Source organism: Molothrus aeneus, chromosome 1, assembly GCF_037042795.1.
Source record: "Molothrus aeneus isolate 106 chromosome 1, BPBGC_Maene_1.0, whole genome shotgun sequence".
In the NCBI taxonomy this organism is placed as follows: Eukaryota; Metazoa; Chordata; class Aves; order Passeriformes; family Icteridae; genus Molothrus; species Molothrus aeneus.
The window spans coordinates 85,192,808-85,203,735 of NC_089646.1; the positions used below are offsets into that span (position 1 = coordinate 85,192,808).

The window sequence follows — 10,928 nt, forward strand, 5'->3', positions numbered from 1 at the left end:
AAGAACAATCTCTCCTTACAGCAATTATTCTGGCTAAACCCTCTTGTTAAAGAGATAGATCACCAAGACACTTAAACTGTTCTTAATATTATGGATGGAATTGCAAGCAAAATAATGAATTTTCAATACTGATTATAGAATGTATATTTCAATACTGATTATTGAGAGAGTTAGAAAATTGTAATGCATCTTTTCAACTTCATTTCAGCTCTGTATGAATCATTGTGAAATATAAGAATCACACAATTTTTCCTTATATATATGTTACTCGACAAATACTGGAAATATTATGATTTGGTGTGTACACTGTGAATACACAGGCCTGTAAATACAAATTGGTCAATTCCATCCTTTAAAAGAAAAATTCATGGTTTTTGCCTTATTTATTTTCTAAGATGTTTTAAATAAGGAAAAAAATTATAAAATCAACCTTGTCATGGATTTTATGGTGTATTAAATATTACACAGAAGACTTTTTATTTACATGCAACATATATAAAAAAATAGCAGCTTAATAAATTCAAGAGGAGTCTTAATCAGAAGACAAGTAAGGAATATGAATGCCACATCTAAGGAAATGAAAGCTGCTTGGTGCTACATATATCTCATCCCAACAAAAGAAATTCAGGAAAACTTTAGAAAGACAAACAAACAAAAACAACCCACAGACTTTAAAAACGTGTAAGAGTTCTGTCTTTTCAGAATATGAAATTTTCCTTTACTGGAATTCAGAAACTGCATTCTTCCCCTCCAGGTGCACTAAATAGAGGGCAGTATAACCCCATAGCCCATTAAATACAGTATTGCAAAGACTAGGCCATATGTTTTGTACTAATGTTGCAAGGACTCAGAAATTAGCTTTGTCAGGAATAATTTGTACTTTTCTTCACCTGCCTGGAACTTTGTTTTAGATTGTTCAGCTATAAAAGCCTGACCAGGTGTCTATGACTAGTTTTCTTTATTTTTGTACAACTCTGTATTATATAACTGTAATGCTATATATACTCCTGCAACAAGTAGAACAAAATATTCGTGGCTCTAACATAATAGTGTAAAGCAGAGAAATACAGGTTTGTTATGGCAGTGGAGGATTTAAAAGTAGGTTGAAAACTGTGTGGAATGTAGAGGAACCCAGGCATGGAATGGTAAGAGAAGTGACCCAGGGTTGGCTCTGGAGAGCCTAGATCTGTTCTAACTATGGACAATTAAAGGAATGCAGAGTAACTAGGAAAAAAGCAAGAAGTGCCCAGTATATGCAACACACTTTCTATAAACTAAATTCAGCTTTAACATGGACCTACAGACCTGCAAAGAAAGAGCAAAGTTTTCATGGTGTGTTAGAAGAACATAGAAATGACCCTAAGCAGCTCCTACAGTGAGGGGGAGGCAGTTACCATTAACATCATATTGCTTTTGTCAATGAACTCAGGATCCTAAAAACTTGCATGTCCAACTGAAGATGTCAACTGCAAGAAGCCAAGGAGCAGTAGAAGGTTGAATATAAATGCAAGGGAAGCAGTAGATAAAATGAAGTCCATGTTTAATAATTTTACTTAATTACCATTATACTATTTACTTTATTACTAACACTATTAATATTACTATTACTGATTCTTCCACAATACAAGAGAGTTTGTTCTTTGTTCATTTGTTTTTTTCTTTATTTTCCTGTCACAAATTTGAAGCAATAAATATTCTTTAAATAGCTATTTAAGATTTAAATTACCCAAAGAAAAAAATATTTGGTTTACATATATAAGATTTGGGGGATTTTTGCCTTTAGGAAGATAGAAACTTAAATTTAAATCCCTGAAAAATGGTACTGAAAGATTTTTTAGTGTTTCAACACAAGGAAATAACCTTCTAGTTCAGTTAAACACATGCAACCTGATGTTCATTTGGAACAACTTCTCCTACAATCTTCCACACATTGTTTTGCCTTCCACATACCCTTCTTTCCAATTTGTATGTACCAACCTTTATATTTAAAAAGAATCCACAGGGCTGTATATATTTGTTCAGGCATTTGAAGAAAAAAGACTTTTATGATTTTCTGTCTACGTCTAAGATATTTAATTCTAACAGAATGCTATTGGAATAACATTTTTTATTTCAGTTTCAAGTAACATGGAATGGAAGAAACACTTGATATAATGCATTTATTCCTATAACAACCTACTCTGACAAGACTTCATTATACTTCAGGCTATCAACTGGAGCATCTGTTCACATATCCCTTAAACTGTGAAGTGGGCAATGTATCAGCACAAAGTGCATGCTAAAACATCAGAGCGATACTAAGATCATCCTTTCTCAAGTGAAAATGAATACTTTTAGCCAAACTTTTGCATATGTCCTTTCCAAAAAACAAAACAAAAAAAGGGAGTATAGGGAGTATATACCCCACACATTACCAGAATATATCGGCTGCTATCTGCAAAAAAGTAGCATATAAGTAAAAACATTAGAAGAGACTACACAGAATATGGTTTCTCCATGGAAATATTTCTGCAGGACAAGCAGCCTATGGGCAAAGTCAGTTGAAGCTATTCCAGCACCAGGTAAAAAATTTCAAGCTGAAGGCATCCATAAAGCCACTCATTCTTACTTTTTTTGCACACATGTTACAGCTACTTCAAGCAGATCTCAAAATCTGGAAGACTATGGGCTTTGATTGAAACAAGTGCTATTTCCTTACTAGCTGTGCTAATTCAGCAAAATGGTAGAGCTGGGCTGAATCATCATGCAACTCTGAAAAGGTTTAAAATACTAGCTGCAAAATGAAAACAAATTTTATATTTATTCATAAAGACAAGAGACTAAAAATCTGAATCTTTCTTATGTATGCTGAACTTTACAATAGACTACAGAGCAATAACAATAATATTAAAAATTTAAAAATAAACCCCAAACCTAGTATGAGGTACAGTCACAACCATTTCGAATAGAATTGGCTATCCTTTATGTCACATTATTATAATGTGCAGAAAACACACGTTTCCTGATAGAGACATCAGTTATGTTTATGCTCCAGTACAAGACACATGCACAGCATGCTTCATTAAAAAGTAGCTTGTAAGAGAAATAGGCACCCCATTTGCATCAGAATTCTAGCGGCAGAGGACCCTAAAAATATCTACAATTGCACTTCCAGCTTCATGTTCAATTTTCAATCTCCTATAAACCAAAACACCTGAATAATAACATGAAGTTGGCCACTATTCTGAAACCCATTGACCACCTTTTCTCACAAGAGAGCAAATGTGGTTGAAGCTACACGACGACATTCAAGCGTTGTCCCAAAACAGGTGACTACATGCAACCAGCAAGCTCCAGAGAAGTTCTGCAGCTTTCAAAGCATGCAAAAAACTGATAAACACCCTCAGCCTTCCAAATGTCAGAGAGCATCCAGGCATAACTCCTGAGACAAGATATCCTTGTTGAAGATACTGCTCCAGAAAACAATTCAGAGGAATTGAGCTGTCTTCTACCTGAAATTGATCCACAGAATTCCTTCTTCACTAACAGCACAAAGAGATTAGCCTTCCTTGACTTTTCTTCCTGGAAACTATATTTTGTCTGCATAGGCTCTGCTTCAGTAAGGAAATATGCCTAGAAAAATCAAGATAAGCATCTTCCATTGCTGCAAATTGTTGGTCCAAAAGTTGTGACTGACCAGAAGGCACTACAGTTACACGCCAGCATTTCAAGGGTTGTGCTTGCATGCACAGCTGTTGAGCAGGATGGAAACAATGAGGCTGCATACATGTGGTCACAATTGATCCCAAACTCCTTTGTCTGCTATTTCCTGTCTGCTATATGTCTCACTGAATACTCAAAATCAAGAATCAAAACAGTTCAACAGAGGAGGAAGAGAGAAATAGTACCCATAATTTTTAAAGGTAAGAAAAAAATTAAAGTAAGAACAGTTAAGGGATCAGTTAACAATTTTTCTGATCAAAATTATGGCAGAATCCTTATTTTGGTTCCAGGAAATTTAACTAAAATGTGGTGAGATTTGATGTAAATGAGTTGTCGTCTACAGGAGGACTCATTACTTCAGTAAGCCTAAGGACAAGAAGCTTAAGGACATCCATGGATTATATTTCCTGGTAAGTTTATTATATGCATCGAGGAAAAAAAAACTGAAAAAGAAAATGTCTCAGAAAAGTGCAATTCTCCAAAACGTATGGAGAACCTTATTCTTTCTAACAAGTGACTTATTTTCAATGTCTGAAATGTCTTCAGTTCATAATTTATTTTAGGGATTAGAAATTTCTAAAAGTTCAAATGAGTCCCAGTTGTCATGTTATGCCAATGTAATGACATTGTTATGTGTAATATATCATCAAACTGACAATTTTGTAGTACAAAGGGGAATGAAAGATAATGGATTGCAATGAAGGACCTTGAAAAGGTAGGTTTCAGAGTTTAACGATTTCAGTTTAGGAAGAAATCCTTTCTCAGGGTTATTCATCTTGTTATTGTATTTTCTCCTTCATTTAAACTTCAAATGCTGGTAACAATCTAATCACTACCAAATGTTTCCAACAACTGTACTTTTAATAGTGGCCTTGCTTCAAAGCATTCTATATTGCTGCCAATACCCTGGCAAAGTCTCTGAAAATTACAGACATTAAAAATGGTCATTCTCTATATATAATGTTTTGGTCATCGTCCAATTTTTTAATACTAAATGAACAAAATCCAATAAATGATTTTTCCTCAGGCTCAAGACATTCTTTCTCCTTAGAATTTATGTGAAAAAAGTATGAATGATGAAGAAAGTAAAATACATTTTACCGATTGTGGCATGTACCCAAAATCATAACAGAATGCTGGAAATGTATAAACTTTCTAAATATCTTGGGATAATGTCTCTCCTTTTATTTGATAATAGACATACACAGGAATATATCTTTACTAAAAGTAGAACTTCTACAAAAAGGAAGGAAGGACATAGACTGCAAAATAACCCACAGTCTTGTACCAACTTCAAACTGCAATTAGAATTGGAGTTTGTACCAGACTTTCCCACATATCAAGTGCATATTCTAGCAATTCTGAATTAGTTGCTCAATTTTTCAATCTGAAAATGGTCAGTCTGAAATGTTCCTAAAGGAGAAGTTGATTCCTGTTTTTAAATATCTTCATAATTTTGTATATCAGGAAAAGTATTTGTATTGGGGCAAACTGGGCCATCTCTGAAAGCACTGAACCATCCATAGAATAGTGTTACTGGAAGAGTTTCACTCAATTTAAGAAAACTGTGCTCACTCAGTGTAGCTAAGGACTGAGAATACATCCAAAGTTCTTCCCCTTATCATAATTCCATGTGATTTGAAGCCATTGCTTCTCAGGGATCAGTATTGGGACCAATACTGTTTAATATCTTTTTCAGCAACACAGAGTGGGATTGAGTGCAAGTTTGCTGATGACACCGAGGTTGTGGTCTGGTTGAAATACTGGAGGGAAGGGATGCTGTCCAGGTGGAACTTGACTGGCAGAAGTTGGCCCATGTGAACTTCATGAAGTTGAACAAGGCAAAGTGCAAGGTGCTGCATCTGGGTCAGAGAAATTCCAAGCTCAAATATGGTCTGGGTAGAAAATGGATTGTGAGAAGCCCAGAGAAGATGGACTTGTTGGTTGATGAGAGGCTCAATATGAGCTGGCAGTGAGTTTTCATCCCAGAAAACGAACCATGTCCTGGGCTGCATCAAAAGTAGCATGGCAAGCAGGATGAGGGAGGTGTTCTTCTCCCTCTCCTCTCCTGAGACTCCACCTGGAGTGCTGCATCTGGCTCTGGGTTGCCCAGCATAAGAAGTGTGTGAACCTGCTGAAGCACAATCAGAGGAGGACCATGAATGGTGATCAGAGGGCTGGAACTCTTAATCTGTGAGGAGAGGCTGAAGGAGTTGGGGTTGTTAAGCCTGGAGAAGAGCAGATTCCAAGGAGACCTTATAGCACCCTTCCACTACCTTAAGGGGACCTAGAATGCTGTAGGGACTTGTCAAAAGGACATATAGTGATAAGACAAAGGGCAATGTTTTTAAACTAAAAGAGTGTAGGTTTAGACAGAAATTAGAAAGAAATACTTTTCTGTGAGGGTACTGGAATAAATTTCCTAGAAAAGCTGTGAATGCCCCATTCTTGAAAGTGTTCAAGGCCAGGTTGGATGGGGATTGAGACACCTGGTCTAGTGGAAACTCTCCCTGCCCATGGCAGAGTTGTTGGAAGGATATGATCTTTAAGGTCCCTTCCAAGCCAAAGAGTTCTATGATTCTATGGCCAAAGACATTGCATGTCCAAATTCTAATGGCTGCAAAAAGCCTGAAAAACTAAATCCATCTCTGAAATTCCACTTGTATTGTGTGTAGGTGGCAAGACTTTGAGCAACATGAGGGCTACAGGGATGGCTGCTTTGGCAGGAGATCAGAATGAGTCTTGTCCCAGACAGCTGGTTTCAGCCTTCTCCACAATGGATCCACAACAGGACAAAGTGGAGGTTGTTGACCATTTGTGCATTTCCTCTGGCAGAGTGTATTTAAAGAGATAGGAGAAAGGAGAAACTGTGAGAAACAATCTTTCAAGCAACAACATCTGACAAGGACAGTGAGGATGTGCTCTAGGTGACATACCAGACATTCCTTTGTAACCATTGCTGAGCAAATTATTTCCCTACAGCCCATGTACTTGACCGCATTGGAATAAATATCCATCTTGCAGCCCTTGAAAGACTGACCTCTGGAATGTTTTGGTTTATTTCCTTTTAAGATTAAGATATAAAAGAATGTATATTTTGTTAATATATTTTCAGATTCCCAGACCTACTATTTATTAGTCGTAATGCATCACAATGGTCAAAGGTGCTTTCTAATGCAAGATTCATGACGGTTTTGAGTTAAATTATTGTATTTCCTGGAGTTCTGAATGCCACAGCTATATAGCACAAGTTTAGGAAGATTTACTTGCTATCAAATATCATACTCTAATTCAAAAATTTATATATTAGGAGATTAGACGATTGAACTCAAATCAAAAGGAAGAGATAGCACTACTGTTATATGTCTTTTATGAAAAATTACCTTTAGATTTTTCACACTCATTTGTCTAGTTAAATAACAAATAATTTCTGTACAGGGATGTACAAACGTGAACAGGTATACATACATAAGATAAATGCTTAAGTACTTTCGTGTATTACAAGCATACACCTGGGTCTAGCCCTTGAGACAGCATGCTGAACATCTGGATTTCAGATTACAGCAAACACTTTTGATTATTTGCATGTACAAAGCTATATTTGGCAGTACATTTTAACTTCTTGTAGTTAAGTGAGGCTCAGGTGAGAGATTAAGATACCATTGAAGAATGTTAGTTCTCTGACAATAAAGAGATTGACTCTTGATTTGCAGTGCCGTGTCACTCTTGTCACTTCTTAGCATGGAGCATACTGGGAAGCTCAAGACTGTTCCTGAGTCAGACTGGTTCAGCCAGCTCGACCCACCTCTATACATTCCTGTCATTAGAAAACATTCTAATTCTATCTGGTTCAAACCAGCAGAACCTATTCAAACTCAGAAGATTGCTTTATTGGTATACAGGTGTCTTCTCTCCCTTTAAGTCTGCAGAATATTTCCACCCAAGAAACTTTACCAATAGCTACCCATTTGATCTTATCAAAAACTGATGCACTTTTTGAAGAAAAAGAATTTTAGAATCTTTGCCAACCTTCTACTGCCATTTCACCACTACATTGGAAGTATTGGAAGGCAACAAAACTGTGTAGAAAATGTTAACTCTTTAGCAATTGGGTACCATTTATCAATTTAAATCCATGCCACCATGAAAAAAAAAAAACCAAAAACAAAAACAACAAAAAAACCCCACCACACTTGCTAAGAACTCAATATATCAAACAAGAATGTGCTTTAAAGGGTATGATTGCATATCACTTTATCACAAATGGAAAAAAAAAAGGAACTGGATTTCCATTTTTCAAAGTTTTGGTTGTCAATAGCACAACACTATTTCCGCAGAAAGAAAAATATGGACACCTGTTTTTATTGTCACATGAATAAATCCTGCCAAAGATTGACATGTTCACAGAAGTGTGTGGTTTCTTCCATTCTGTTTTATTTTGGCAGCTGTGTATACTTGTTTATTTCCTGTGGTGAAAATTTAGACAGAACAGAAGGAATTTATTAGGGTAAGACAGAAAGGGAAAAAATAACAGAAGAGAAAGAAATAAAAGGCCTATGAAAACATAGAAAGAAAGCAAATAGGGAAAATGGAGGGATGATGGTGTAAACACCCTGAAGGAGAAAAAGGTATGGAACTGAAGCAAGCAACAAATCAACATAAAAGAATAAATGCCCAGATTGAAAGCTCTGAAAGTCACATGGAATGATGACACCCATTTCCATTATAGCCAGTATACTCTGCTCATATGAGTTGAATTTCTATGTATTGTAGCAATTGTGGGTTTTTTTCACTTTCTGATTTAATGGTTTGGGAGTTCTTTTTCTCTTCTTTCCACCATGACCAAAAAGACAGAGTAACTCTTGCAGTGTTCTTGGTATTTCACACAGAGGAAGCAAATTGAGCTTTAAAGCTATGCAACAATATTGGTTCAGTTCCATGCTCGATAATAGTTCAATCACAGTCATAGCCCTGTTTTCCTCAAAACATCTTAGTGATTTCCCAACCCATTATTACCAGAGCCAGTTATTGCTTGTATGATGAAACCAGAGGCAACAATATCTAGGGTACTGCAGCTGCTTGTGACAAACTGTTCTTCAGCTGCAAACTCTCCCTGTCTTGTTAGTGATGTGAAGAAACCTTTTTTTGCATATACATATGGTCATGCAAGTGAAAGGGTTCCATTCAACCTGTTTTGTACATGAAATTTTGAAATACTCAGAGGCCCAGACCAGAGAGTACCTACAACATTCCTGCTATTATATATTCCATTATATCTGGTCCCGTTTAGCAATAGGCTACCCTGGAGTAAAACTAAATGGTTCTGTTCTAAATAAAATGTGCATTAATGAAAAGATGTCCCTGAAGTCACAATGAAAATTTGATAAATAAGCAATACACCAAAAAAACCAAGCAAACTACTTAGTTGTTCAATGAATAAAATGAAATCTATTTAATGAAATTGGTAATATTTTCCCACTGCAGTATAATGTAAAGTAATTAGGAGATTTTCATTTAATATAATATGCTACAATAACTATACAGTTCTGATTAAAACCAAAGAGGGACCAAATTATGAATGTATTAATAATAATGCTTTCTTCATGAAATCCTATAGCATTTTTTTAGCTCCCTAAGGATGTCCCAGAATACATCAGAACTCCCTAGTTATCCAATGATGTGTAGAGATGATACATTCTGTGTAAGTTTTTTTAGCAAATTAGTACTTACTAAAAATGACATGAATGAAACAAAGAATTAGAATTTAGGAAAATAGTACTCATTAAATTGGATGCAAAAGGGGAGGATGCCAGGGAGGAAACAACCCTGGGATATGTTTTCTGTCATTTCTTCAGCCATTCAACAGATCTTTTCTGGATCAATGAAAATGGATTACACCTTTTCACAGATGCATGCTAATTTCCTGTTCTCTCTCATGCTTGTAGTGTACTTTTTCAGGAAGACAGCATGACTGATCAACTGCTTTCCATGCACACTATTTGGTTACTGATATTTTCTCAGCTGAGAAGGAAAACAAAGACTGCCTTGGTTTAGCAGCTTTGCACTGACTATTCATTACTAACTAACATCATTACCAGGGAAAGAAAGGTAAATTCAGGGAATGGGAAGTACCACCAAACAAATGAGGTCCTGAGAACTCTAATTCCTTCCCTTGGCTCCTAAGACAGGAAGAGTGCCAAAAGAGAACAAAGCAAGGTCAGCAATTAAATGAAGCATTCACGTAAGCACTTGAGAGGAAGCACAGTATAAGGGACAGTTGCAGTCTCACCAATTAAAGATACCCTGAGGTCAATACTTACTAAACCATATGAAATGGGCTGAAAGACTAATGACTCAAATCAGCATACGCAAACTTAGATTTTAAAATAGTTGTCTTTACTGCTGTGACAGCTGCTTTATAGACTACTGCATTGTTAAATGGATCAGTATTCCTTTGATGCTGTGGAAAATCTGAGATACACTCATGATCGGAGACTGACTAAGACATTAAATACAAAACTCATTTAGGTAACCGCTCTCTTTCTTTAAGGACTTTATTTTGAGCTGGTTAACTTCCAGTCCGATAAGGGAATATAATTGCCTGTTACATTTCTGTGTGAGTTATTCCCTGCTATGGGCATAAAAGAGAATGGAGAATGTAGATGCAGCAAATCCATTGCTTTCTTCACAATATAAACAATCAGAAAACAGTCAAATGCATAAAGAAAAAGGAATAAGGAGAGTAGATCTCTTAATCAAAAGGAAAACCCTTTATAAGACCAGTCGTTCTTTCAAATAAACAAACTCAAAGTCATGAGGCAGTCAGGGAAAAAAATAAACTGTTCTCAGTATTCAAAACTGTTCTCAGTATTCACTAGCAACATGCAGAAGAAGTAGGCTTAAATTGCTGTCCAGAAGTTTTAGAACAAATAACTAGTAGAAGGTGGGCTAACAACATACGGTAATTAAAAGTCAGATTTACAAAGCAAGGACTGAAAGCCCACTGAGTTCTGCAGTCAAGAATATTTATAAAATAATGATAAAAATCTGGTGAATAGAGAGGGGATAAACCTGATAATACATTATTCAAGGTCATAAAAATAAAGGTTGAACGTGAAGAGCTCTAAAATAACTTTTCAAGAAAGGGCAGTATGATAGCAGGTAAAATTCAACAACCACTATCTATTTAAAAAACATTAATACATGCAAACTGATTCAGATGCTTC

At 35.9% G+C, this 10,928-nt stretch overlaps 1 long non-coding RNA gene across 2 annotated transcripts; it reads left to right on the forward strand.

Annotated features, from left to right (window-relative positions):
- Positions 1–285: 285 nt before the first annotated feature.
- On the forward strand, positions 286–8,098 carry LOC136563007 (uncharacterized). Of its 2 annotated transcripts, none has more exons than XR_010784590.1 (3): positions 286–3,902; positions 3,973–4,112; positions 5,402–8,098. It is a non-coding gene; the product is annotated as an uncharacterized lncRNA (long non-coding RNA). The 2 variants fall into 2 exon arrangements; XR_010784589.1 differs by having other exon boundaries at positions 3,993–4,112.
- Positions 8,099–10,928: the final 2,830 nt, after the last annotated feature.